The sequence below is a fragment of the Styela clava genome, chromosome 8 (assembly GCF_964204865.1).
Source record: "Styela clava chromosome 8, kaStyClav1.hap1.2, whole genome shotgun sequence".
Taxonomy (NCBI): Eukaryota; Metazoa; Chordata; class Ascidiacea; order Stolidobranchia; family Styelidae; genus Styela; species Styela clava.
The window spans coordinates 20,114,453-20,140,250 of record NC_135257.1 but is presented as its reverse complement, the minus strand read 5'-3'; the positions used below and the strand labels follow the sequence as shown (position 1 = coordinate 20,140,250).

General features: G+C 34.2%; 1 protein-coding gene and 2 pseudogenes across 1 annotated transcript in view; 1 reads left to right on the top strand and 2 right to left on the bottom strand.

The window, feature by feature from the left end:
• LOC120346166 (grainyhead-like protein 2 homolog) overlaps nucleotides 1-25,798 on the bottom strand; it is a 114,960-nt gene that overhangs the window by 60,689 nt on the left and 28,473 nt on the right. The window lies entirely within an intron of this gene.
• On the bottom strand, nucleotides 7,382-10,914 carry LOC144425850 (procollagen galactosyltransferase 1 pseudogene; annotated as a pseudogene).
• LOC120346167 (procollagen galactosyltransferase 1 pseudogene) lies at nucleotides 13,726-17,214 on the top strand (annotated as a pseudogene).

Below are 25,798 nucleotides of genomic sequence, written 5' to 3'. Positions count from 1 at the left end.
TACAAAACAAAATACTACTTATGAGGTCATAAAACAGATTAAATCGTCATAATTTTACGTAAAACACATGTGTCACACACAATGTATATTTGCCAAGTAAAATTAAAATAAATTGGTACTAGCTCCTGTATTGCGAATTAATTTATGAATATAGTTTAAAATCCCCTTTTATTCAGAATCTAATAAAGTCATGGCTGAACTCACAAGTATATATGTCTTCAACTCTCATACTTCAAACTTATAATGAATATACTTTTTAATCTTTTTTTCATGGCGGGAATTTATGCATCTGCAATAGCAGTCGGCCGAAGTTGGTAATATTTTACGTTATTTTTGCTAAGTTACATAGACTTGTGTGAGAAGGGGGCCGTGACTGGCGGCGTTTTATCTATCATATATAGTTGTAATGTAATTGCAATGTATATAATGTATCTAGTTTCGTTGATTTTGTGAATGATTAATTTTACAGATGAAATTACATTTATATCCATATCATTTACAATATCTAACTAGTGGTTTGTTACAGAAAATTAGAGTTCAATGAAGGTGACCGTCTCGATCTGATTTAGGTTCACCCTGCAACGTCGATAAACTATTCCAGTAATACTACCACTAATCGTGTTACTGAATTAATGTTGTGTTGGCGATTAATTTTACAGATATTACTTAGGTACACACTTATTTACAAAGCTTCAAAATATTCTTGAGTAATCTCGCAAAAACATTATTAGGTCATTCTACTTCAATTGTTGGGGCAGACTTGAAGTAGGCACTTAAGAATTTTGAGAATTAGGCACTTTTCGAGAACTTTGGAATAAGGGAGAAGAATTGGGTGCAAAAATTTTTAAAAATATTATTTATTGATTACTCTCAGTCAACTATTTCCTAAAGTGCTTAAATAGGTGCCGACTTTTAGTCTATTTCCCCCTTATTTAAACCAACATTGCCTATCTTTATCGCCTCTAGTGTACGAAAACTATCAAACCCCTAAAACATTACATCATACTCATGACAAATCATGAAATAACAACGAAGTTCGAATAACTTCCAGTAAATTCAAACAAAGATCTTGATTCTTTCTGTGATAATATCTCATTCACTTGAATTGGAAATTGGCACCAACTGCGTTATCGCACAATGCCATCAATGGTGATTCATGTATTGTTTATTAAGCACCAGTAATTGCATGTCCACGTATATACATACCATATATGAAACTTACTTTATAATTGTTACTGTCTGTGAATGCCCAATAATAAACCTATTTATTATGTTTATAATATCGTTTGGTTGTTTCCTAGAAAAGCCGATATTTAAACCCAGATAACTTAAATATTGTCTCACCACAATGAGTTAGCATTTTGAAAGATCTGGCGCATAGGTGATGGTAATCTATCAAAGCGAATGATAAAATAAATTTTTGTGCATCTTATTTTACCAGCTTTTACTGTAAAGGATCATCTAATGACCCAAATATCAGTGGGTGATGACGCTCGTATGTGAAAATGCGGTACTCCCTTACTATGTGTATCAGGTTAGAGTTAGGCCATAATTTTATTCCGATTTTTCATATTTTAGTTCTATTACGAGTTTGGGGACTGTCTGTGCCAAGTGAATATACCCCATGTCTATAAGTTTCAGTCTCTTTACACAACTCGATGTAAAGTGAGCGAACAAAATTAGTCACCTCCATATTGGTATACACACTTCTGGAGCGCCGGAAATGCACCTGGAGGTAAAATTGGAGATGTTATACCCGACAAAATATCGGTGCAATCTGGTCACAGAAACTCTAGTTACGCAGATGCATTCAGTCCCTAAAGTTAGCGTTTACAAAACAGGTAATTTCAGACAATTCCACTATTGTAGCAACACTTCTCTATTTGTAATGGTTAAATCCCGGTAAAAAGGGTTCTGCTTTAATAAATATAATATTAAGGGGAAATCGAACAGTTGCTTTAACAAAGAATTAATTAATTGTGGGCAAGAACTACATTCACCGACTTTGCCTCCAAAAATTAGAGAAAATATAGTCATATAAAATCTGACTGGGTGTCAGAGTAATATGAAATTCCCATTAAAAACACTGTTAACAAGAATTTTTTTACTCTGTGCAAATAATCGTATATATATATATTGACTTTTCGTTCTGAATCCAAAGTCACCGCAGCTACGCAGTTGGCGAGGAGTACGAAGAACTAGAAACACCGCGAAAACTATTTCATTTTCAAACTGTTTCGTGCTAGACATGAATTAATCGCGAATAAATAATGTATATCAGGGTGGTCCAAGGTTGTCAGCCTCGCGGGTCACACTATAACTTTTGTATTGTTCGCGGGCCACAACAGTGCCAAGAATAGGTAAACAGTGCAATATAAAACAAACACTTTTATTGTCCAAACACATTGGTCATTAATCGTCATTTATCAAGCTAAAGCATGCAAAACCACCAAAAAACTTACTAAAACGTGCAAAAACTTTACTTCAGTGCCGTTTAAGTTTGTCACCGACACAACTTACAGAGATATTAAGCAAGCATTGTGGTATTTTCCCCCTCCATACCCAGTCAAAAATCTGTTTAAATTGGTCAGCATGCTTTTCAAACTCATGTGAGTTGTAAATAACCACCTGGCAGGAACTATATTGGTTGGCCATTACACTAATATTTAGTTATCAGGAATAGCAAGCCTAGGATAATAGATTTCTCATTCAATTTCTAGTTTTCTTGGAAGCCTATTTTGTTACCGGTAGCATAAATTCCCGACCGAAAATAGATAAACCAGTTATGACCAGATATTTGATATTTGATTGATGGGACGATCCTCAGCGAGAAACCTCATGCGCGAACCACCAATTATGTGACGAATACTTTTAAAACTTACCATTATCCATCTGCGTAAAGTTTTACATATTGCGACTTAGTAGGACTTAGCCGAAGATATCCCTTTTACCATTATAATCATGTACGATTCATAATGGTTTGCGGCAATCAAGTGTAAGAACAACGAAAATGACAGCAGTGCTGTTAGATTCATACAAAGTTGATAGTTTGACGTCATGTTTTTATTGGGTGTGCATTTGAATTAAAGTGCTATCGCGAATTTGTCAAAAGATCGCATTTAATTATTGCAAATCACATTTTAACTGATGGCATGCTACGTTTACTTAACGAAAGATACGTGGAATAAACATAACCGTTCCGATGGAAATGCCGCTTTCGATTATACGTATACCCAGTGGTGGGATTCAATTATTTAGTCAGTCTGTTCTATCACAAAAGTCATATTTTTCATCCGGTTCTGTTACAAAAAGTCATTGACAGTAACCAGTAATGCTAACGGGTTCGCTGATCTCATAAAATTCCGTGAGACGGTTCTACAAAACCGGTGCGAACCGGTTGAATCCCACTATTGCGTATACCGTATACATGGGCAGTATCTCAGTTTTATGCCTAACATTGTGGCCATCCCCAATTGCTCTGTGGCCCCCTTGAGGGACCGCTGGTTTACACAATGCAACTGAGATCTCAATCGCCATAAATGATTCATTGCGGGAAGCGGTAATCAAATAAGAGAACAACGACAACATTTAAGCTAACGTAAAGTGATTTGCGGTTGGATTTAGACAAATGTTGATAGTTTGACGTCACGTCTGTTTATTGATTACAACTTTTATCTTATCTAATGCTGCTATCGTGTTTTATTCGGAGTGGATTTTGAGTAGAGCGCTAGCGCGAATTCGTCAATAGATCGAAATAATTATTGCAGATCCCCTTTTAAACCGATGAAACGCTACGTTTAGTTAACGAAAGAAACGTTCCGTGCCGAATAAAATGGCACCTTCGATTATACAAATACTGTATACATAGGCAGACTCTACATCCGATTCAAACAACAGAAAACACGCCAAAATCACGACTGTGCTTCACACAGAGCAACTGAGGTACAAGAAACCGAGAATCTCATTGTTATCAGAATGCATGATTCATTGCGGCAATCAAGTGAAAGAACAACAACTATGTTAGATATTTTAAGCTAACGTAATGAAAGTGTTGCGGTGGATTTAGACAAAAACTGAGGATATCTCTATTATCACTATAAGCATGGGTGATTCATTGTGGGTCGCGGCAGTCAACAACAGTGTTGAATATTGAAACATAACATGATGCTACGGCTAGTGACCGACTAAAACATTCCAGCAAACACGTTGAATACAAGGTTTACACAATGCAACTGGGATAACAAACATCCTATCTCAATCGGCATAAATGATTCATTGCGGGCAAGAGAGAAAACAACAATATTCAAGCTAACGTAATTAAAGTTCTTCGCGGTTAGATTTAGACATAAACTTTTGACGTGGCTTTTGTTTATTGATTACTACTTTTATCTTATCTAATGCTGCTATCGTGTAATATTAGAATGTATTATAAGTAGAGCGCCGCTGGCGCGAATTTGTCAAGAGATCAGATTTATTTATTGCAGATAACTTTTCATGGACCCCCAGAAGTATGTGCACCAAGATGGCGCACAACCTCAACATAGTATGTGTATCAGGTTAGGGTTCAGGTGTGCGCCAACTTGGTGCACATACTTCGGGAACGCTCTTTCCAAACTGATGGAATGCTACGTTTACTTAACGAAAGAAACGTGGATTAAACGTGACCGTTGCCAATAAAATGCCACCTTCGATTATACGGATACTGTATACATGACTGTATACATACTGACCAACTCTACATTCGATCCAAACATTAGAAAAAACGCCAAAATCACGGCTGTGCTTTAAAAAGTGCAAATGAGGTAACTGAACCGGGCATATCACAATCAGCATGCATAATTCACTGCGCTGTCGACAATCGAGTGAAAGGACAACAATTATGTAAAATATTTTAAGCTAACGTAATGAAAGTGTTGCGGTTGGATTAAGACAAACACTAAGAATATCCATATTATCCCTATAAGCATGGGTGATTCATTGTGGATTGAGGCAGTCAACAACAATGTTGAATATTACAAGACAACGCGATGCCGCAGCTAGTGACCGACTAAAACATTCGGGCATACACGTCGACTGCAAGGATTACACAATGCAACTGCATGGGATAACCTACCATCCTTATCGGCATAAATGATTCATTGCGGGCAGCGATAATCAAATAAGAGAAAAACAACAATATTCAGGCTAACGTAGTTAAAGTTCGTGGAGGTTAGATTTAGACATAAACTGTTAGTTTGACCTGGCTTCTGTTTATTGATTACTACTTTTATCATATCTAATGCTGCTATCGTGTTATATTTTGAGTGTATTTGAAGCAGAGCGCTGGCGCGAATTCGTCAAGAGATCAGATTTAGTTATCGCAGATACCTTTTTAAACTGATAGAATGCTACGTTTACTTAACGAATGAAACGTAGAATAAACGTGACCGTTGGGAATAAAATGCCACCGATTCGATTATACGGATACTGTATACATGGACAGACTCTACATCCGATTCAAACAACAGAAAACACGCCAAACACACGGCTGTGCTTTACACACAGGGCAACTGAGGTACAAGAACCCGAAAAACTCACTGTTATCACAATCAGCATGTATGATTCGTTGCGGCTAGCGGCAATCAAGTAAAAGGACAACTTTTACTCCCTCCTCCCTGTTTCCTCCCTTCCGGGGCTTTTAGAACTCATGGCTTCCCTGTTTATCATTCCATTAATATTAATAGTGTTACTTTGATCGGTGGATTCCAATTCATGCTCAACAAAGTGAAAACACCCTGTGAATGAACCTTATCAAGCGAAGAAACTATGAAAAACGGGGGGTTTTCGTGTCGATGGAATAGTAAAATCAGTTTTACGCCTAACATTGTGGCCATCTCCAATTGCTCTGTGCCCCCCTTGAGGAACCACGGACCACCGGTAAAGAACTACTGGTTTACACAATGCAACAGAGATAACAGACATCCTATCTTATCTATCTCAATCGGCATAAGTGATTCATTGCGGGAAGCGGTAAACAATTAAGAGAACAACGACAATATTGAAGCTAACGTAAAGTGATTTGCGGTTGGATTTAGACAAATGTTGATAGTTTGACGTCACGTCTGTTTATTGATTACAACTTTTATCTTATCTAATGCTGCTATCGTGTTTTATTCGGAGTGGATTTTAAGTAGAGCGCTAGCGCGAATTCGTCAATAGATTGAAATCATTATTGCAGATCTTCTTTTAAACCGATGGAACGCTACGTTTACTTAACGGAAGAAACGTTTCGTTCCGAATAAAATGCCACCTTCGATTATACGGATACTGTATACATAGGCAGACTCTACATCGGATTCAAACAACAGAAAACACTGATAGTTTGACGTCATGTTTTTATTCAGTGTTCAGTTGAATTAAAGCGCTATCGCGAATTTGTCAAAAGATCGCATTTAATTATTGCAAATCACATTTTTAACTGATGGCATGCTACGTTTACTTAACGAAAGATACGTAGAATAAACATAACCGCTCCGAATGAAATGCCGCTTTTGATTATACGTACACCCAGTGATGGGAATACAAGGTTTACACAAAGCAACAGATACAAATTTTATCTTATCTATCTCAATCGACATAAATGATTCATTGCAGGGAAAGGTAATCAAATAACAACATTAATAATTAAGTTAACATAATTAAAGTGCATTGTGGTTGGATTTATACAAAAGCTGATAGTTTGACGGCACTTCCTTTTATTGATTACTACTTTTATCTTATCTAATGCTGGTATTGTGAATATTGGAGTGGATTTGAAGTACAGCGCTAGCGCGAATTCGTCAATCGTCAATAGATAGGATTCAATTTATTGAATATCACATTCTTCTTGATTTCATGCACCGCCAATTTATCACAGCTGAGAAATTGTGTGTCGATTTATATACGTTAGAAGCAATGCTGGTAGTAGTCGTGCCGTATAGATATAGTTTATACAGATATGGATACTCTATATGAGGCTCAATACAAACAAACGCGCCAACCAACCCCACGATCAAAGCACATCGGATACCAGGACCCGACTTAACAGAACCGTTTAATTATCGAAAGTAACGTAGGATAAACGTGAACATGACTAATAAAATGCCACCTCGGATTATGCAGATAACTGACAGGCTCTAGATCCGATTTAAACAACAGAAAACACGCCACACTCACGGCTGTACTCTACACGGGGCAACTGAGGTACCAGGAACTGATGATATCCCTGTTATCACTATTAGTATGCATGATTCATTGCGGCCAAGGGCAATCGAGTGAAAGAACAACAACTGTGTTAAATATTTAAAGCTAACGTAATGAAAGTGTGTTGCGGTCGGATTTAGAAAAAAAAAAGATAACTGTATTATTACTATAAGTATGGGTGATTTATTACTTTGTTTAAATATAATCATATAGACGGGTATAACAAAATCATATAGTAAGTGTTTTTCGCCAGTGCTCCGAAAAAGATCTTTAGGTGTTCGTTACACATTTTTTTATTGGCATATTTATTGATACATATAATGAATTGCACATGAGTTTATCGAGCATCTGAAACGTCTCATTAGAGTTCCGCTCTACCTGAATGGTTAAAAACTACTGGCATAGACTTTAAAAGCATTCACTAAACTATAATGATTGCTCCGTACTAGTTGTGCATATACTAAACCAGGCTGGTATTATGATAATAATTCCTCACAGCACAGTACGTAATGTAAATATACAAATAATGACGCCAATATGCGATATCGGGGCTAGGCACATTTAATTGCTGTGACAGTGTCAAATGCACGGGTCTTATTTTTGAATTCTTGAGTTATTTTTTACACTTCAATTTAATCAATGTTCGGATTTGCAGCCACAGTGTGGAAATCGCAATTTTGTGCGTTGATGTCTTGTATTATACAAATAATAAAAAAGATAACTTATTTTGAAGATCATTTTTATTCACTGATGTAGAGTACAAAATGAAAAAAAAACTGTTGTTAGCTGTCCATATGGGTAATACAAAACTACACGACACAAGCTGTTGTTGCACTTTATAAATAATGTTATTGGAGAAACAATGTTAACATTTTACTAAAATACAATGAGACATAAATATAAAAGTATAGAGTATAAATATAAAATTAACTCAAAGTTCCTTTAAATTACTTTCAACAAAACATGTTTGTTTCAAATTTCTCAGCTTGTCATTAATTTGGATCACAAAATTTCTTAAAACAGAACTGATTGAGATGAATATATATTTCACTAAATTTCCGTGATTGTTAAGTCACGGTTCAATTTTATAGTATGGGGCATGGTTTAAGATTTTCGCAGTTTTTCTACTGGATCTGCAATTCGGAAATTGTATGTTCCCAATAGCTTTGATGTCGAGACCAAAGTTTACAAAATTCTGAGCGGCAGCAAGGAAATTGTAAAGTCGGAAGTTGGAATCTTTTGGCTAGCATTTAAATCTGAACTGGGGTTGTGTTTTCGAATTGTATGGAGGGAGATTCAAAATGATTTTGAGCATTCTTGGATCTGCATTTCAGACCTCCACAAACTAGGGGTCAAAATTTGACGTAGGATTTAATTCTTGAAACATCAGAGTTTTAACAACAAAAACTTTGCTGACCCGAAATATCAAGTCAACTGTCCACGAGTCAATTGTCGCAGTTTGGTCAACCGGTATCGAAAACGGACATATTTTGGTACTCCTGAAGTATGTGAACCAAGATGGCGGACACCGGAACGTGGTATGTGTACCAGGTTAGGGTTAGGCCAAATTTCATTCACAAATACTCCGGGAATCATGTTAGTCCCCAAACTCGTAATAGAACTAAAATAGGAAAAATTGGAATAAAATTAGGCCAAACCTGACCTGATACACATACTACGTTCCGGTGTCCGCCATCTTGGTTCACATACTACGAAAGCGCCCTTACTTCCAACCAATAGTTGGAATCAGCTTTTATTATTAAGAGTTCCAAAGTAGGATTCAAATATTATTTTAAATTCGGAGTATGATTATGTTTGTGATTTAGAATTGTTGAATTGTACTTCACATTTCTGAGTAACTAATCCAGGATTTCATAGACGAATTTGGAATTTGCGGTATCGCTAACATGGTTAACATTGTTGTAGTAGTGTGTCTGTTTTACGATGGTCGGTTTGAATGAAAGCGCGTTGAGGTTCTTTATTGGAAAATACTCATTAATATAAGATAAAGGCTGTTTTCCATACATAACAGGAAGAAACACATCCACGGCAATAATTTTACTTAACGGTTCGGCATCTATTAATTTTTTCGCCCCAGCGTAAGATATCATGTATGCTATGGCCCAGAAAGAATATACTGGTTGAACCAAGTTAGGACCACTTTCATTTTCTAACATCACCGGTTCTTCCTCTCCTTTTTTCATTGGAATTCTTTCCAAATAGATCAAATCCCACGAAATTTTCTCATTTTCAACTTTTTTCATAACATTTTTAAATTTCTGTATAAATTTTGGTCTGAATTGAACATCGTCTTCAAAAATAATAGTAGATTCGTATTTATTCTTCAAAATCTTTTTCCAAATGAAATAATGACTCAAAAAACAGCCAATTTCACCCACGGTCATATCATCACCACCATCTGGGCCTTTATATCCTGGAAGTACTTTGATTCCGAGACTATCCATATAACTTTTGTTTAATAATTTTCCATCAACAGCCTCAAATAACGTGTAATTAATTCCATGCATTGCGAAGCTTTTATTTATTCGTAATCTGCGATCGCGATTTCGCTTCAAATTTATTACAAACACATGATCAACCGGAAGACTCGTAATAATCGCCTTATCCGGAACGTGTATAGACTTTCGTATTGTTATTCCAACGCCTATTGGTGGCAATGTCATGACATCCATTCTCATTCTCAAAAAATTATAAATTTCATCTTCCAGATCTTCGTCATTATCTTGTGGTTCTGGTAAATACCCATAAAAGGCGGAATTATCAATATACATATGAACGCCATTGAAATCACACTGGTAACGAAAAACCATATTATCATTAAATTTGTAGTCGTAACAGGGTGGAATTGGTAGAAATCTAACTTTTCCAGAATCTTTATTTTTTAAATTTATCATGAATGTTGAATGTACAAAGGGAACATCAAAAGTCCCGGTTTGTTTACGTGTTATTATTTGCTTGTACAAATTATTCTTTACATGATGTCCCTGTTCGTTCACCTTACCCCAAAAGTTGGAATAATCGGTATTTGAATTCAACATAGGTGCAATGATGGTCTCAGATTTTTCAGTGAGGTAATTCAAAGTGTATGGATTCATTAAAATATTATCAGCATCAATATATAAAATGAAATCGACATCAATCCTTCTGGCTTTGTTCAAAGCAAATTGCCTCAGTTTAAGCAGTCGAATGTATCTATCATTTGTCCAATCTAAATCGCTCCTTTGTCCGTTGTATTCAACCGGTAAATCTGGTTTCTCAAATTCAATCTTTGCATATTTGTCTTTGAAAACTTCTACCCAGGCTTCCAGTTGCTTTGTAGAGTTATCTCGATTATGGTCAGAAACAATCCACAGCCACATCAGTTCTTTATCATATTTCAAATCTTCAAGTCCTCGTAAAAAATATGGCAACGAATGTTCCTTATTTCGTACAAATATAGCAACAAGTAATGTTTTTTCACCTATCTTTGATTTTATGTTTTTAGCACTAAACATTCTATCTCTTGCTTTCTCTTCGTATGTTGTCGTCTCTTCTAACATACATGTCGTCCGTTGAATCTTCGTAAAGCCAATACAAAGAATGAATGTGATACCAAATGTATTTGTTAACATAATGAGGTACAATCTATAAATATCAATTGAGTTGATGACTGACTAAAGTATGCTGGCCTCGCAGATCGCAAATCAGAAATTTGGTTAATTATCATACCTACCGTGTTTCCCCAAAAATAAGACCTAGCCTGAAGTTTAAACATTATTTTAATATAAGTCATACCGTATTTTATCACAACTTTAACACCGTCAATACAAAACTATTTGCAACATGGAATCTAACAACTCATATGAGAGCTAAACGTGTCACAAACACCTGCCAGGCTCCGCCTATATCACCCAATCAAGTATAACCTCAAGTAAAATGATGGTCAATGTTTAGTTCATATACTGTACCATGTAAAGTCTTGTGTGCATAATACGCCAGATACGAGATGTACTGTTGCATCATTCTGTACCTATAACTATTACCTATTCTAAACAATATATAAACAATAAAATTAGACAACTGGTTAATATATCCCGAGGCACTGTTTCGTGTGCTTCGATTACAAGCATTCGTCACTTGGCTGATTTCCCCTTTTCAGCATGAAGACGAAGAAACACTTTTTAAATAGGATAGAAATAAAAAGATATCTGTAAATTAGATTTTAAAACATATTGATAAATAGTTTTTGGATGCGAAATGGTGCTATGGATCGTTTTGTTATGTTGTTAGTGTTGATTTTTTTATCGTTTTCATGAAAAATATTCCCCTTCTCTTCAACTACTGAACTTATTGCTTTGAAATTTCTGGTAGTTAAAGATTATTGTTGTCGCTGGCAGTCAATTATTTCAAATATTACTGTGGGCCCAATGGGATTCTTTTTTCACTATGAATTCTTGTGTGATGACCTCATCAAAATTAAAGTAGCGCACCTAGTGGCGGTTTCGCGTTCGCGATCCCTTAGTTAGTCGAAGTTGAATAGCATCGCATATTAACTGTGGAAATTTGTACGTGTTTTTAATGACCTTTTTGACAGAATAATGAATAACATTCCGATCCCGTACATTAATGCCATCGTGTATGACCATATCAAAGGTGAAGATGTCCCATCTGATTAGCATTAAAGTTGCTACATGCTATATCAATAAAAAAAAAGTAAATTTCCCATTTTATTTGAGTCTACATATTGGAGCAAAAAATAGTTTTGACTTCCGACGTCAAGTAATCCCAATTGCCTAGTAACGATAAATTTAAAAGGGACGATTGTTTGCACACGAAACATCGCCTCGGGGTGTATTCACCGGTTGTCTGATAATTATTCAAACTGTTTAGACACCGTTTTGATATTGTGCCTATTACCTACATGTACAAAATGATAGGTTGTGCAACAGTGCATCTCGTATCTAAGTATATTGTGTATAGGTGGCTTTGTACTGAGAATATGAAGCAAATCATCCCCGTCACTTCAGAGAGATTAATTAAGATATGTAGAGTGTAACAGTTCTTTGTGTAAAACGTTCAGCTGTCATAGAAATTGTTTGATTCGATATTTGATGTTGGAAAGAGTCTTGTTCTGAGCTGAAGTATGATTTAATTAATGTAGTTTATTCTTTGGTCATTAAATAAACAGTATCTGGTGGCATTTTTACCTTTCAATAATAAATGCTGTATAGGAATAGGTTTAGTCGTGTGTGAAGTATTCTTCAGTACAAAATGTACTTATCAAGTGTCTTTTTACAACAATTACAAGATGAGTAAAGTTTTTTTATAAGGTATTTGAATATGCTGGCGTTGAATGTTAAAAATCTCAGGCCAAATCATAATTATCAAGATTTATTAATCTGGGTAGACAAAGCAAGATCTGCTTATTTCAAAATATAGCCATTCAGATATCTGGCCCGTTTTTCAGAGACTGTAAAAATGAATTTGTAAAACGCATCATAAACAAATTGTAGGACTTTTTGTTAGAAGAATTTTAAACTATATAAGAGCAGATAAATATTTTTTCAACGACTCACATCAAAGTGGAATAAATTTCATATACGATTCAAAATTTCATCACTCATAGCTTCTCACATATAAGCTGTTGTATTTTAGAGATTGATAAAATTAAAAACATTGGCAGCATGCAGAGATGTAGTAAGAAGCAAATTAATCCATGGCCTTCATATTTTATAAATGCAGTTTCATATAAAAATTTCGTTTATTTGCGTGTTATACGGTTGATTAAATTAGTAAAACCATTTCATAATATGGCTTTTTAAAAAATGAACCACTACAAAAAGAAATTAAACATATTGTAGTAGTTTTTTAACACACCTGCCCTACTATCACTCTGAAAAAGCAGTGAATCATATTATTTTAATGAACAATCACTTTTAAGCAAAAATGTTTCCAATGAAACCTAACTGTCATGTTACATACTGTCCCATGTTTAAGTATTTTTACATCTTAACTCTGAGCAAATTTCTGTCCACTCATACTTAAGAAGTCACCCGTGCAAAGGCCATGAACCCCGTTGGAATGCCACTGCACAATATCATCACGTTTTGAAGTGATGGTATCCGCTTTTAAAATTTACTCTTCATGTTGAAGCATAATAAACACCTAGCAACACATTAGCTATGGTGGTGGACGCATTTCGAATCGAATGGTAAATTATTCGAATTGGTTCAGAGCAAAATTTCGAATCGCCGCCATCTTTTTTTTTCTTTCCGCCAATGGTCGAGGGGAATTCCACATTTTTTTATTGAAGGCATATTTAGACATATGAATATTTTCTGTAGTGAGTTATTGTTGTTTCATTTGTTGACAAAACCAATTACAATAACAAAGTCTCTTACAATTATTACAATTATCTGATATCACCAGGTATTCGAAAATGCCCAGCCCTAATGCTGGATCATATATTAGTAATCTGCGACATCAATATATTAGGTAAAACGTGCTAATCACTTCAATTTATATTTATAGATCGTATCTCAATATGTTTACAAATACAATTAGCATCATATTCATTCTCTGTATTGGCTTTGTGAAGATTCAACGAACGACATGTATGTTGGAAGATACGACAGCATACGAAGAGAAAGCAAGAGATAGAATGTTAAGAGGTGCTAAGAACATTAAATCAAAAATAGGTGAAAAAACAATACTTGTTGCTATATTTGTACGAAATAAGGAACATTCGTTGCCATATTTCCTACGGGGACTTGAAGATTTGAAATATGATAAAGAACTGATGTGGCTGTGGATTGTTTCTGACCATAATCGAGATAACTCTACAAAGCAACTGGAAGCCTGGGTAGAAGTTTTCAAAGACAAATATGCAAAGATTGAATTTGAGAAACCAGATTTCCCAGTTGAATACAACGGACAAAGGAGTGATTTAGATTGGACAAATGATAGATACATTCGACTGCTTAAGCTGAGACAATTTGCCTTGAGCAAAGCCAGAAAGATTGATGTTGATTTCATTTTATATATTGATGCTGATAATATTTTAATGAATCCATACACTTTAAACTACCTCACTGAGAAATCTGAGACGATCATTGCACCCATGTTGAACTCAAATACCGATTATTCTAATTTTTGGGGTGGTGTAGACGAAGAGGGTCATCATGAAGAGAATGACTTGTACGAGGAAATAAGAACTCGTGAACAAACTGGCACTTTTGATGTTCCATTAGTACATTCGACATTCCTGATAAATTTGAGAAATGAAGATTCGGAAAATGTTAGATTTTTACCAATTCCACCCTGTTACGACTACAATTTTAATGATAACATGATTTTTCGTTACCAGTGTGATTTAAAGGGCGTTCATATGTATATTGACAATTCCGTCTTTTATGGGTATTTACCAGAACCACAACACAATGACGAAGATCTAGAAGATGAAACTTACAATTTTTTGAGAATGAGGATGGACGCTATGACAAAACCTCCAAAAGGCGTTGGAATATCATTAAGAAAGTCTTTTCACGTTCGAGATAAGAATGTTATCGCCGATTTACTAGTTGATCATGTATTTGTTGTTAGTTTAGAACGAATGCGCGATCGCAGATTACGGATGACCAGAAGCTTCGCAATGTATGGAATCAATTACACATTATTTGAGGCTGTTGATGGAGAGAAACTAAACAAAAGTTATTTGGATAGTCTCGGCATCAAAATACTTCCAGGTTACAAAAATCCGGATGACGATAGCGATATAACTGTGGGTGAAATTGGCTGCTTCTTGAGTCATTATTTCATTTGGAAAGAGATTTTGGAAAAGAAATACGAATCTACTATTATTTTTGAAGACGATATTAGATTCAAACCAAAATTTATACAAAAATTTAAACAAGTTATGGAAAAAGTAAGAAAAGAGAAAATCTCATGGGATTTTATTTATTTAGGAAGACAGCCAGTGGAGGAGAAAGGACCGGAGGAACTCGTGATATTAGAAAATGACAGTGGTCCTAACTTGGTGAAAGCAGAAATTTCTTACGGAACCATATCTTACGTGATATCCTACGCTGGGGCAAAAAAATTAATCGATGCCGAACCGTTAAGTAAAATCATTGCAGTGGATGAGTTTCTTCCAGTCATGTATGGTAAACAGCCCTTAGCGTATATCAATGATTATTTTCCAACAAAGAATCTCAATGCTCTTGCATTCGAACCAACCATTGTGAAACAGACACACTATGCTAATGATGATCATTTTATTAGCGAAACCTCATTTTCGAAATTGGTCAGTGATATCCTGGATTAGCTACACAGACCTGTGGAGAAAAATCCAACAATCCTAATTCATAAACCCACTTATACTCCGGATTTATAAAATTATTTGACTCCGACGTTGAAACACAACTCACACAAGTGAAAACTGATTTAAATGATAGATTGACAAGCAATTTGTACTCCGGGTCAATAAAATTCGAATCCGAGGTCAATTTATCATGACAAAACAGTTTTTAATGTTAAAACTCTGATGTTTCGACATTAAAATTCCCTTGAAAAATTCCTAAATCTAAAATCAATATGTCAGAACGTCAAAATTTTGACTCGATCTCCGAACAATTCGTAAATACAACCACAGTTCAGATTCGAATGCCATCAAAAAGCTGCTAAGATCCTCCTTCGCAATCTCTTTGCTGCCACTCAAATTTTTGTATATTTAGGTTTCGACCCTAGAGATTATGAAAACACTATAACAACCCGGAAGTCTAGAGCCGTCAAACAATCAAAAAATTCGAATTAATGCTCCAAAGTTGTTATGAAAACTTTCAAAACAAAATTGAACCGTAAACAAACAACCACGAAAAAGAGTAAAACATATTTATTTATCATGTCATATTCATTTTTAGGAGAGTTTGCGATTTGAATATGCGTCAAATTGAATAATTGAAAACAAGCTTGCTTTGTTGAAAATGATTTAAAGCCACTTGGAGTTTATACTTTTATATTTATTTATTTCTGTATGTCAATTATATTCATATGCTAATATTGTTTGATAATAGCAATTTTTACAAAGTACAATCTGGTCTAATGATGTAGCTTTGTTTTATTACCGTTTCTGTTTATTTTCAAAGTCTACAATGCTGAATGAAAATAAACGCGGAAAAGAATAATTTTCCTAGATTATACCAAAAGATACCAATGCACAAGTACAATGTGAAATGTCCTATGTTACTTCATTGCAAATATATCTCGGCGAAATGGTGTTTGAGATTCACGCTCATAATTTTCCCTGATACAGTGTTCCCCAAACCAGTAAGGTTCTGAGGGAGGATATTTTACTATTTTGCATTTGCTAATGTTTTTGGTTTATTTGGTTTTATCATAAATACATATACAGTATATGCACATATCATGAACTTATAAAAACGCACAGAGGCCAGAGTAAAAACGCGTATCACTCACTTATGATCTATTGAAGAGTGAATAACATAGGAAAATAAAGTTGATGTGCAATGAAAGAGGAATGAAGAGTTATAAAATAGGGATGAATCAATCAACAAAGTTGCAAACCACTACCCTAATATACAATGGCGCATATAAACGGTTTAAAATAGGGGTGCGTAACAAGTAGCCGCGGACCACAAACCGGCCCTCCAAGTCATTTAATGTGGCCCCGGTCCCGGGTCAACACTCCTATCAAGCATAAAATTCTAATCCACAAGTTTACGTTTAAAAAACGCTCATATGAGTAAAAATACATATTTTTTGCCTTTGTCGCTGCGTTAAAAAACTAAACTTTGATGTCTGAAGTTGTTGATACGGACCGCATACAAAACATGTTGCACACCCCTGGTTTTAACATGTTGCATTAGTGACAAGTTTGTATTTGCATTTTTATACCTTCGAAAAAGCTGAAATCATGTATAATTGTTTCACAAAGATATTATTGGATACGAAATGGACCTATGGGTCGTTTGTTGAGTTATTGTTGCCGTTATTGTTGTTGGTACTGACGATTGCCGGTGTTGCAAAATATCTCATACCGCTTTGTTTTGGTCTTCGTGTCTATATACTTGAGCAGTGCTGTCTTGTTAAGGTTGGGCATATAGGTGAAATAAGTCTTGCACTTAGGCAAATTATCATGAAGGAATAATAGCATCAATATATATTCTTGCGTGTCTTTGGGAATAAAATTTTACATTCATGTTTGATCGTATGAATAACAAAAGAGCAATGATCAAATATATGGACACGTTAACCAGGATAGGATAGGATTTACATATTTTTCCCGTGGGAGCGAAAAAGTCGGTAAGACGACTTAATCATATGGCGAAACAAGGCCTCTCGTCCGGTTACCAGTCCAGGTCGGGTATGGGATTAGTTAGCCAGTTATTTGTTTTCAGAAGCATGGACTTGATGGTGGAGGAAACCGTAACCGACCAGCGGTTACGTGAACCACCCTACGGCGGCGAGGAGTCCAGCAATCCTCTTGCACATGATCATCCCCGCATGGGATTCTAAACTGCGATCCTACGAAGGGTAATCAGAGATGCGGTGGCGAGCGTATTCCTAACGCTTAGCACGATGTGTCACACCGCCGAGCCGCAGAGCGAAGCAGTCCTTACCTTTGACGCTACTTGTACCCTCAAAAAAATTCCGAGTTTCGTGTAACAAGGATTTACAAAATCAAACCGGACAACCAGTGTTCCATGGGATAAAATAAAACAGCAAAATTTTGTACAAATATCAGATTTCATACAAAATTTAGAAATAAATGAAAGTAATAGCCTTCTAGCAAAAATATAATCTTTACTTTCTGAAAATTTCAAAACAAATGGTCCAGTAATCAATGAGAAAAGCGATTTTTCCATAACAATGCCAAGAAGAATACAAATAAGAACAAGAACAACAATAATGCAAAACGATCGGTGTGTGCACTAACGTGTCCAAAAAAATTGAAATATATATACAGATACGTGACGGTTTAAGAATCGGGCACTACTGCAATAAATTACTCATAAGTATTGCAATCAATTTTTGACGCAAGAAAATTTGCACTTGAATATTGTTGATTTTATCTTATATTTGAACTCACGAAACGACGTGTGTACCAATATGGAGGTAACTAATTTGTTCGCCTACTTTACATCAAGTTGTGTAAAGGAACTGAAGCCTATGGGCAGGGGGTATATTCACTTGGCTAACAAATACTGCCCCAAAGTCCTAATAGAATTAAAATAAGAAAACGGAATAAATTTATGGCCTAGCCCTAACCTGGTAAACACACTACGGGAGTATACCCACGAAACGTTGAAACAACGAACAACAGTTGCACACAGTGATATCATTGTGTGCAAATATATGCTGACATATTGGCCAGGTTTTATATTAGGATAGAAAAGAGTAATTTTCATATACTTTGACACAAGGTTGAAATGTCAAAGAATGTTAACATGAATTAAAAAAAAACAGCAAAATTTTGGGTGGAATATCAGGCCCCGTAGGCGTCAGAAATAAGTATAAACGCAAAAGTAGTAGCTTTCAAACATTTCTTCCCATTTCTCAAACTAAAAATTTAAAATTTTTCCCAAAATTTATTAATATTGTAATCCACAATATATCACAAATTCCTTTTTATTCACAAGTGTCCCAATTAGATGTTTGCACAAATTTCACAAAAATTCACAACAGCACTTCACAACAGCACTGAACTTAGGTCAATGTCAAGGACAAATATTTGAAAAAAAAACTCGTTTGACCTCAAACTATTAATTTACGTAGATTTAAATTTTATCTCGGATGAAAATATATATATAGCGATGTAACTAATATATAACAACAGTGTAATTTTTTAGGGAATAATATGGAAATTCTCTCAAATATTCAGTTGATAATACAAAATTTTGATTTGAAGTGATAAAATTACCATTACCGACAAAAATATGCAAAAAAAAATCGGCAAAGTTTTGAGTAAAATATCAGGTCCCGTAGGATTCAGAAATACGTAAAAAAAATAGAAGTAATAGCTTTCAAATAAATCTTCCATCTTCTCGTACTGATAATCTGAAATTGATTGAGCAACATTTTTCCTCAAAGTTTATTTGTATGGTATCGACAATACAATACAGGGTGTCCATAAAGTCCCTTTACAATTTCAATTTTGTTATGAAGTCATTTCTCAATTCAGGTTTGTTGTTTTTTAATCAGTGAAAGTATTTTTACTTCATTTAATACATCTGTGTGGCCAAAACAATATATGGTATCAATAAATTCCCTTTGCAATTTAAAAAAAAATTAAGACTTTATGGACACCCTATATATCACAATATCCTTTTCATTTACAAGTACAATCAGTTCTTTGCACAAAAAACTTTCTTGAAAAAGCACTGCATGGAGAAATATTTCTGCAATGTCATGGAGTAATATTAAAAAAAACTCGTTTGACCCCAAACTATTAATTTGCATAAATTTAGATTTTATCTCAGATGAAAATGTCAAATTATATAACGCTGTAATGTATGTTTATGAGCAACACTGTAATTTTTAGAAAATAATATGGAAATTCTTTCAAATATTCAGTGTAATAAAACAAAATTTCGATTTGAAAAGATAAGATCACCATTACTGACAAAAATCTGTTGGATATGTTCTAAATTGCTTGAAATTATTATGACAACGTCTGATTCAAATCTGACAAGACCGACTCAACGCTAGAAGATAGTCTTGATATATTGAGAAAATTTTTTTTCGAGGGTGGCCTGTTGTGCGTAAATGACCGCTGTGTTGACTGTGATATTAAAAACTGCAATTTGCATTTTGCCGGTATTGTCCTCAATAAGGTTGTTGCATTGAAAAAAAAACGCTTTTCTCCACAGCCAAAAGATCAATGGATTTCAAATTTTTTGGACATCGCCAAAAGGGCATTACTCTTCTTGTTTTAAAAATACCACTAGTCTTATGGGATCCGATATTTTTCACAACATATTTTGCTTTTATTTTAATTCGTGACCTATGGGAACATATTATTTTTTCACGCTTGTCTGTGGATCTTTTCAGAAAACTGGGTGCCGATGCGCGATCTTTGTGCCCAAATATTTTGGCATCGTGCTCTGATGAGATCTTTATGGAAGTTGAGAAAGTCCTTACAAAGATGAGAAAAACCTCAGATTGATTACCCAAGTCATAATGAATGCAACAAACTTTCATTGATCGAGAAACGAGATTCGAGAAACCCACTGATTTTTTGTCAACTTTACATCTAATAAGGCATGCAAAAGTATTTGTTTTTACATCCTAGGTACTGAAAATTTAAAATTTATGAGTCAATTTGTTGCTAAGAAAGCGCAGTTTCTTTCAACCAACAAGAACAAAAGCAATTAACAAAATCCATCTATATGTTTACTTCATTTTAAATACAGGATGGTCGTTGGAAAAGCATAAAATTTGAAGGTCGACTGAGATCACGAATTAAATGCGTATAGGTATAGGTTGAATTGGAACGATATCCCGCAAGTTAACCCTTAAAACGCTACACGAGCTTGAAATTCTAGGTTAGGAAACTGCTCTGAAGTGCGCGGATGACATTTTGAGAATCTATAAGTGTAATATACCAAACAAACGTTTGTTTGTAGCTACAAATTGATCCCGTTTCCCCTAACACAAACTGGCCAGTAGAACTGCTCCACACACAATTCTCGAGTTGAGAACAAGCTGTTCAAAACATGATTGGAGGAAAAGAGACAAACCGGTCAACCATTTTTGTACTTGAAGTTTTGAAATTTTAATTTACCATTGACTTTTATATAAATACATCGAAAGCTAAGGCAATAAATTTATCACGCATCAACCAATTCGAAAAGAAATATCGAGTCTTTAGAAAGACTGTCTCCGTTTGGCACTTGGTGGCGCTCACACCCTTTTCTCACGATCAAATTTTGGTGATAGTCACTGTCTTTTTTAAGATCAAATTTTTGGATTCGAGTACATTGCTATTTTAGACCTTATCTTACTAAATCTTATACTGTTTGCTTAATGTAAAACTCAGCTAAGCCACGTGTCCTTTTTCGTTAATTTACTACATATCACATATAAATTTATATTCGGAATAAATTCTTATCAGATTGTTAAATATTATTTGTCTTGTCAAGGATATGGTTGAATTTTTGAAGCTTAAAAGAGATTTGCATCAACATACGTGGCCGCCTTTTGTGATAGATATTTTCAATATTTGGTGTATAACAAGATACAGATAAAAAAGAAAATAGGGGGCTAAAAACCTGAACATTGTGTAAAAATAAATTTTTAGGGAAATGAAGAATAATAGTTTTTATCAATAGTATTTGATTAAATAGCATCGACAATTATGGCTAAATGACGTAATAACTTCCATCATGCATCAAGAAATGCTTAATACATATTTGATTGAATAGCATCGACTATTATGGCTAAATTACGTCATAACTTACATCATGTATAACGAAATGCGGGATATATACTATCTTTTTTTTTCTATTATAAATATATTTCAAAAAAATTTGACAAATTTGACTAAAGCATCAAAACACTTGGGCGTTGACCACAATTTTGAAAATTTATTTTAAAAATACCTAGTTGCTGTATCCGAAACAAATAACTTTTCAACTATTCCCATTCCCCGGCATAAACTAGACGAAGGGCCGTGATTCGCCGTATGATCATGTCGTCTCCATGGCTTTCTTCGTCCCGGGATAAATATAAAAAATCTCATCCTAACTGGCTCATAATCATTTAAGAAAAATATGACATCATGGCTTTCTACGATGAATAATTTCAGAAAAACGCTTTGAATTTATTAACGATATCATAAACTGAATTTATCACAGGAATTCAAAAATTTCATTTTTTGTTAAATATCCAATTACCATGGCAACCGGAAAAAAATCGAATGCTTGGTATTGTGTCCGGAGGCTTACTTAAACCGTTTATTTTTAGAGAATTTATACATTTTGTTAGCCAATAAAATTCGTTAAAAGTTTACACCCACTTTTATAGCATTGCAGCATGTTGCAAGTAGCTCCCGTTAAACCAATATTTGCAAATAAAGCAGGCTTCGCAGTTATTTTGTATAATTTAATGAACTTGTTTCAGTCACTTCTAATGGATGCCAAATTTCAAAAAGACTTAATTAAACATTTTAGTCTATTTTACTTTTTCTTTATCAGTTTTTGATCGTTTTTTTTATGAAAATGACAGGTCATGTAATGTTTTAAATTTTTCATATCTGTTGATTAGTTCCTTTTTAAATATCAATATTCACGAGGAAATATTTGTTCGCATGATTTTTATAGCTCAATTTTATCCTCAGACCTCTATTAATATTTTTTGCATATAATATTTATCTTAACTTTTTCTGCGGACAGCATCCTTGCATTGAGTGCATGAGGATCCACGCAATCAAAAGCATAAAAGAAAGTTAAGTAGTTTGCTCGCAGTTAACATACCAAACGTTTACCATTTGTTTATAATTTACTTAAAAATAGACCTCATATTTACCAAACATTATCATATACTAGATTAAGAATTTTTCAGTTTCGTAATGATTCTTATGATAAAATATTTTCACCGATGTTAGCATGCCAGCACAATAACCGTATTATATCTCCAATTCAAAATGGCGCTCAAATTCTTGTTCGTTCTTACAAGAGCTATTAAATATCAGCATTAGACGATTTACTGGTATTTTTACGCTCATCATGTTCACAACTTATCCAATATCCACGCACATTATGCTGTGCAATATAATAATAAAGTAAAAATAAAAGATATTGTTAGGACAACTGAAGCAAGACTGCTGTAACATTCACGAATTTTAACTATATATTGCCAGTGTGTTATAGTCTGTAATGAAATTGTACATATAAAAAAGTGATAAATGGCATCTTCTTATGTTCAAAATACTAACTAAAACGAGTTTTAAGAAATATAGTTTGCTCAATGTACACGAAGTAGACCCATGGATCGTTTTGTTATTATTATTCTTGTTGGTATTTTTCTTCTTGTTATCACCGTATGGAAAAAATCGCCTTTTTCATAAACTCTCAACTACTTAGAAATTTTCAGTGGATAAAGACTGTTATTTTTGCTAAAAGGCCATTATTTTCATTTTTTTTTTCAAACTTCCTGTGATCTTGAAATTTTGTTTGATGACCTCTTTAAAATTATTACAAATTATTTGTAGCGTTTCTCCAACCTCTCTCGTACAACTTTCTTGCTACGTAAAAATCGGAAGATTTTCGACGGTACCATTACTGTAAAAGGTGAGGGGAACTACTGCTTCTTTTTGGTCCCTATACATATATTTGAGCATCGTTCTCTTGTTCTATATTACAAATTCAATCCAAAAACGATACATTCTCAACAAATGTTGAATGGAATCATTTTTTTTCATGTGCGAGGATGAAATACTAACTAGAAAAGAAATATGAAGAATTTTTTATGGTTTAAAATTTTTCTTTTTCATTTTTGTTTTATTAAATAAAGATAATAATTTATGAGAAAAAATATTTGAGAAAAATTATTTGACATGTTGCCGAGTTAAGCATTGATATTTTTACTTAGATACTCGCTGTTATTGCTTCTCTAATAGTCTTTACCATGATATTAATTTACATATAAGGAAGCCTACACTTCTTAAACCACAACAAACCCTCTGTGCGTCGGTATTAAGTAATTTATTTCGTTGAGAAATATTTATGGTACTCCCGTAGTATGTGTACCCGGTTAGGGTTGGGCCATACTTTTTTTCCGATTTTCCGTATTTTAGTTCTATTACGAGTTTGGGGACTGTCTGTGTTAGCTAAATAAATATACCCCCTGCCCATAGGTTTCAGTTCCTTTTTACAACCTGATGTAAAGAACAAAATTAGTGACTTCCATATTGGTACATACACTTCTGGAGTGCCAAACTAATGCTTTGCTTTGGTTCAGGTATGAAATTTAATTGTTTCAACTTTTACAACATTCCATATCTGATCCCGTTAGGTGTTTTTTTTTATGTCATTGAGACTTTTTTGTATCAGTAGCAACCATACTAAACCGTTTTGTTCATTTTATATGGTGCTTTTGTTTCTTTGAAAGAATATTCATAGAAAATGGCAATACAGATTTTTTTTTATTTTTGAGAAAAGTTTTCTGACATTTTTGGCGAGATAAGCATTGATATTTTTACTTAATTGCTGGTATTGCTTCTCTAATATCTTTTTTCTTGATCCTAATTTACATATAGAAAGCCCGCAATTTATGAACCACAACAAACCCTCTGTGTGTCGGTATTAAGTAATTTATTTCGTTAAATATCTTTATCGTGTACTTAAGCTCGCTTCCATAACTCTGTCGAGTTCATCAAGATATGCATCTGCACAGAACATCAATCATTATAAGTATAACTATATACACGGTGTTCATAAAATATTGTTACAATTGCAATTTGGTCATAAAGATAATAATTTATGAGAAAAAATATTTGAGAAATATTATTTGACATGTTGCCGAGATAAGTATTGATATTTTTACTTAGATACTCGCTGTTATTGCTTCTCTAATAGTCTTTACCATGATCTTAATTTACATATAAGAAAGCCTACACTTCTTAAACCACAACAAACCCTCTGTGCGTCGGTATTAAGTAATTTATTTTGTTAAAAATATTTATGGTACTCCCGTAGTATGTGTACCCGGTTAGGGTTGGGCCATACTTTTTTTCCGATTTTCCGTATTTTAGTTCTATTACGAGTTTGGGGACTGTCTGTGTTAGCTAAATAAATATACCCCCTGCCCATAGGTTTTAGTTCCTTTTTACAACCTGATGTAAAGTAGGCGAACAAAATTAGTTACTTCCATATTGGTACATACACTTCTGGAGTGCCAAACTAATGCTTTGCTTTGGTTCAGGTATGAAGTTTAATTGTTTCAACTTTTACAACATTCCATATCTGATCCCGTTAGGTGTTTTTTTTATGTCATTGAGACTTTTTTGTATCAGTAGCAACCATACTAAACCGTTTTGTTCATTTTATATTGTGCTTTTGTTTCTTTGGAAGAATATTCATAGAAAATGGCAATACAGATTTTTTTTTAATTTTGAGAAAAGTTTTTTGACATTTTTGGCGAGATAAGCATTGATATTTTTACTTAATTGCTGGTATTGCTTCTCTAATATCTTTTTTCTTGATCCTAATTTACATATAGAAAGCCCGCAATTTATGAACCACAACAAACCCTCTGTGTGTCGGTATTAAGTAATTTATTTCGTTAAATATCTTTATCCTGTACTTAGGCTCGCTTCCATAACTCTGTCGAGTTCATGAAGATATGCATCTGCACAGAACATCAATCATTATAAGTATAACTGTATACACGGTGTTCATAAAATATTGTTACAATTGCAATTTGGTCATAAAGATAATAATTTATGAGAAAAAATATTTGAGAAATATTATTTGACATGTTGCCGAGATAAGTATTGATATTTTTACTTAGATACTCGCTGTTATTGCTTCTCTAATAGTCTTTACCATGATCTTAATTT